Source organism: Brachyhypopomus gauderio, chromosome 21, assembly GCF_052324685.1.
Source record: "Brachyhypopomus gauderio isolate BG-103 chromosome 21, BGAUD_0.2, whole genome shotgun sequence".
Taxonomy (NCBI): domain Eukaryota; kingdom Metazoa; phylum Chordata; class Actinopteri; order Gymnotiformes; family Hypopomidae; genus Brachyhypopomus; species Brachyhypopomus gauderio.
Genome location: NC_135231.1, coordinates 118,000 through 123,446, shown reverse-complemented (window position 1 = coordinate 123,446; position 5,447 = coordinate 118,000). Strand labels below are relative to the sequence as shown.

The 5,447-nt window shown below is 47.7% G+C and overlaps 1 long non-coding RNA gene across 1 annotated transcript; it reads left to right on the top strand.

Annotated features, from left to right (window-relative positions):
* The first annotated feature begins 2,051 nt into the window (after positions 1-2,051).
* Positions 2,052-4,316, top strand: LOC143485143 (uncharacterized). The gene is made up of 2 exons (XR_013122797.1): positions 2,052-2,457; positions 2,574-4,316. It is a non-coding gene; the product is annotated as an uncharacterized LOC143485143 (long non-coding RNA).
* The last annotated feature ends 1,131 nt before the right edge of the window (positions 4,317-5,447 follow it).

The window sequence follows — 5,447 nt, the reverse complement described above, 5'->3', positions numbered from 1 at the left end:
GGCCTGGGTCGGGGCGTTGGGTCTGGGCCTTGGGGCTCCGAGGTGCCTGGGTGGTGGGAGTGGGGTGGTGGATGATGGGGATGTCTGGGGTGGGCCGGGAGGTAGGGTTCCGGACTCCGACCAGCATGTCCTCAACACTGTTGATGTCTGTCATCGTTTGATCACTGTGCAACAGGTATGGTTGTGGGTGCATACACAGGGGTGTGGTGTATATGGGACAAGCGTGTTTGGGTGTATATGTATGTGTAGATATATATGAATATATGTATGTATGTGTATGTATATATTTATATATATGGATGGATGTATGTATGTATATATGTATATATTTATGGGTTAAATGTGTGTGAGTGCATACGTGTATGAAGGAAAGGTGTGTCTAGGTGTATGTGGATGTGCGGACCGGCTGCTCTCTGTGGTGGGGGTGGTGTGGATCCGGGCTTGGATGTGGTGGTGGGGAGGGTTGCCGCCCTGGTCTCCCCGGGTCGACCGCTCCCTGCCCTGAGCTGGGGGGGCAGTGAAGTTCAGTGCTCAATGAGCCAGCTAGCAAGCTGGCTCTCCTCTTCCAGAGGACCCTTTCCTCTGGACCTAAGCAGTTAAAAAAAACTCAATTTTAACTGCACCATAGTGTCACACACTACTACACATGCATATACACCAACACCTACACACAACACTGGGGGTGGAGGGGTGGGAAGGCCTTCCTTCACCCGCTTCCTGCTCCCTGCCGGGGCGGGGGGGGGGGGGGGGGGGGGGGGGGGGTTGCTGGCACGGGACTGGGCTGGTGGCTTCCTAGGACCACTGCCGGTCCTTGCTGGTCCAGCCATTTGCCCCTGCCGCAGAGGGTGTGCTAGTCTGGATAAGTGTGTGTCTATGTCTTTGTTTTCTTCTTGTCCTTGTTTTCTTCTTGTTTCTGAATGGGTGGATGAATGAGTGCGTGTTGGAGGGAGGGGACATATGGCCAGGTTTGGAGGTGTGAGGGTGAATTTGAGTGTATGTGTGTGTGTATGGGGGTGGGTGTGTGCATGGTGGGGGTGTATAGGGGCGAATGTAGTGTGGGTTTGGGTGTGTGGGTGAGGACAGCTGGTTCTGGGTCGGGGCTGGTCGTGCCCGGTTCACTCCCGGACGCTCCCCTGAGACTACTGCACCACTCCAGAGGGGGGGCGCCTTGGGGCTCCGGAGTCCGGCTTGGCCCCCCGGCGAAGGGGCGGTTGGCCCGCTCCCCTGGGCGGTGGTGGTATGGGGCGGCCGGGTGCTCCTCGGCGGGAGGTGGGCCCTGCCGGGTGGTGGGTGGCTTTCCGGGCGCGTGGCGCCGTGGCTTTGCCGCTGGCCCCTGGGGGGGGGGCATCCTGGGGGGGAGGCGCTCTGTTCCCTCTGGTTCCCCTGGACCTGCGCTCCTTGACTGGTGGGGCGCTGTCCGGGGTCTCTCTCTCCCGCCTGCGGGGGCGGGCATGTGAGGGTTTCTGGGAAGTGCGGCTCTGGTACTCCACCGCTCCATGGGGGGCCGTGGGCGGGTGGGATTCCCGGGTCTCTCTCCGCCCGCCTCTGGGGGAATGTTGTCACAGCTACCCACCCTTGCTGATAAGTACATTCCATACATCTATCCTATGTTGCACTTCTAGGTTGCACATAAACACACACACACACACACCCATACATCGCACTCATCTGTACTATATGTATTTGGTTTACTTTCTGTACTTCTTTGCAGTGGTCATTTGAGCTGGTTGCGTGTTTTATTTTATTATTATTATTATTATTATTTATTTATTTTTTTTCTTCTTCTTTTCTTTTTCTTCTTCTTTCTTCTCCTACCTCTTTGTCTTTTCCCTTTTTATTATTTCTCTCCCCCTCTTTTCTTGGTCCACCTAACCCCAATAATTATCACTTTGCATATTGTTATCACTATATATTGTTATCACTATACTATATATTATACAGAATTGTTATAATTGCCATTTAAATCTGTACATAAAAACAAAGTTGTCCTCCAAAGATGGGGGGGGGGGGGGGGGTGGAGGTGGGCCAAAAAAAAAAAAAAAAAAAAAACAGCGGCCTACCCTACCTGGTGCTAAGCAACATCCATAAATCATACCTAACAACAAAACAATGAATAAAAGAAAACACCATAAACAACATACAACTACGCAAAACAAAGACACAATCCACCACACACAAGAACAAGGGGCAGTCTAATAACTCTTAACACCGGTTAGCTGATGTATATCAAAATCATCCCCAAAACAGGGAGAACAAATGAGGAGAGCCTGCCACTCTCTCCTCCCGTCCGTACTTCCAGGAAGCCTTTTGTAGCTGTGGACTCGTCAGGCACCCAGAACCATGTGACACCATAATCACGGGTGCACCTGAAAGAGATTACAACACCACACAGTAACAACTCATCACGCTCCCTTGGGAGAACAGCACAATCATACAGCAACAACTCATCACGCTCCCGTAAGAGAATAGTACTATGTGTACAGTAATACCTCATCACATTAGGACCTAACAGCTTACACAAACCAGTAACCTGACTGAAGCCTGTTATGATATTAAACTGAATCATCAATTAGAGTATGTCCATGGCCATCTCCACTCCCTCGTCACGGCGGCTCAGCGCGACCGCCATCTTGACCCGGGCACCAGGCTAGGAGCGCCAGCGAGGACACGGAAGGCAGCCACCTCACCAGCGCCGGCACCGAAGAAGAATAAGGGCGGTATCCTTGTTATGTACCCCCACTGTGGACGGCGTGGACTACGTCGACAACTGGGAGAGTTTCCGAGAGCGTCCATCACTCTACCGCCGAGATGGACTTCACCCCAGTCGCCTAGGCTCGGCAGTCCTCTCCAGGAACATCGAGGACGTGCTACGCCGGGCCTTACAATTTTGATTGTTTAATGCAACTGTATACCAGATATACACAAGGTGATAGGCAACATACAAATCATAGTCTGTATACAGACATCTTATGGACACTCATTTTTAGTGAGTCATGCTGCAACATACATGGACTGTATCATATCTATAGCATTGTGAGTCTAACATTTGTGTGCTTACACAAACCAGTAACCTGACTGAAGCCTGTTAAGATATTAAACTGAATCATCAATTAGAGTATGTCCATGGAAAAGAAGTCACCAGATAGGACATTATCAAACTCTGTGCGAAATTCTGGATAAGAGTTATATGTGTATGGAATTTCAAGGACAGATCCGCAAGTATGAGCAACAGGCCTTCGGCTCAAGCCAGTTACAGCATTGAAACTTACTTCAATCTTTTCTGTGCAGACTGCAGATGAACCAGTGCAAAAACTCAAGAACATCTCTAGTTTGCGCTGCTCAGCATTTCTGATGTAGCGCTGCAAGTGATTAAAGGTTGTTTGCTCTTTCTGAGATAGAATCACAGAGGATGTTTGTAGCATTTCAACCACTCTTTTGTTTGCTTTCTTTGTATAAATCTAAAAGGCCAACACAAAAAAAAAAAAATAATAAAAAATAAAAAATAAAAGGCCAACACACTCTCTTTGTCTGAGAGATTTAACTATAATTTGCTGTCAATTACATATTTAGGTTCTTGAAGAATGGCTTTATGTGCCATTGTCTCAAGGGCAACCTGTGTGTTTCCTTCGCAAGGGAGGTTGTGTGACCCCATCCTTGAGAATAGATCAAGCAAGTCCTCCTTGTCTTCATCATCCATTGTGCCTTGAAGTGCCTTTTCTACAGACGACCTCTCACCAGCAGACAGTGTGAGAGAAATTATTGATTATTGACTAATCATCATTGATTAGATCATGTTTAGTTATTATAAGAGATCATTATGAACTTTATGATTTAGTATTTGTCCATTCTGACTAAGCAGAAGGACTTCAATAATGAAGTAGTGTGATTCAGTGTAACCATGTTTAGTTCATATTATGCATGTGTGCTACGTAACCCAGGTCAGGGAGAGTGCTGAGGGTAAGAACACTCTGTTAACTGGTAGTCACTAGGCTACTAGTCTTGGGTCATTTAGCTTTCTCTGTGTTCAACTGATCAGTTGCTTCCGCTAACTCTAGGGAAGTCCATATTAGGAGATACACACATGTGAGACAAAGTAGCCTGCTGGACGCTTATGTTTTGGAACATGCTGTGCTAAAGATAACCTGCTGTTACAACTGCTGAATTGTGTTTAAGATTGTATATAAGCAGGGGGAGTGCCCCCCTGCCTTCAGAGTTGTCATGCTTGAATGAGACTCTCATGTCTGTGTCTGTCTTGTATCTGTCTTTGTCCTATTTATATATATTTATATTTTTGTAATAAATTAATCATTTAACCACGTCTGAGTCCTCATCCATTTATTAGAAAATTTCCATGACAATTTGGCGTCACGAACAGGATCGGCGAGAGGCACCCCGGAAAGGCGGTGACTGATCTTCGAGGACGCTCCCCGGGGGATGAGATCCCTGGCTGGGCTGGGCAAAGTGGGAACCCCACGAGCAAAGGGAAAGTACCTATCCAGGGAGTGATGTCACCGCCAGTCTCCGGTGGTGTTCTCCACCCAATCTAACGAACACCGCAGTAAGTGGGAATTTTCAGTTTAATTTTTTAGTTTAAGTGTTAAATATCTGCCAGTGTCCGCCCGCCGGATTATCTCTGTTATACGATAGGAATATAGTGAGATATCGCCTACAGAAAGTCTATACGGTGGGGATACTGTGGTATCGCCCAGGCGGGATAGGACTTAGCCTAGCGCCCGTCAGTCTGGGCAGGGATCCAGCTGGGCAGAAGCGCACTGATTAGACGTAATACAGTGTTGGCTAGCTCCGGAGCGGCAGAGATATCCCCCAAGGGGGGGGGGGGGGGGGGGGGGGGGGGGGGGGCACTGTTTGCTTGGTACGAGGAGCGGATCTAAATTTTGAGGACCTTTTTTGACGTGTTTAATTGATTTGGGATTTTTTTTTTGGACCCCTCACACAAAAAAAAAAAGTGTGAAGGGTCATCTCTGGGATTATCTAGAATTATGAGTAAACATCTTTTGGGTAAAATTGGTAAAATACATAGTAAGAGTAAAGCATCGGAGGCTCATAGTTTCATCATAATAATAATAACTATAAGTGTAATTTACCAAATTCCCAGAGATTATTTAGAAGATGTAATTCGACATGTGGGTTTTTGGGCTCAAGCATTATGGGTTTGGTTCAAAGGGAACACTGAGTGTAGACTATCTGCACCGACTAGTTGAGAGAGTAAAAACAGAGCCCAGAGGCGCAGATAGAAAAACGCGCAAGTATTTTGTTAAACATAAAGCAGATATGGAAGAAAAAGCAAAATGTTGGCTTAAAGAAGCCGAGAAAAGGCAAGCACGACAGGTAGGGATTAAAAAGTGTACTAACAAAATTCTCTCAGTGTGTTGTTGTAGCCGACCAGACCTCGACGCTGCCCCGACGAGATCTGCGCCAGCCATCCC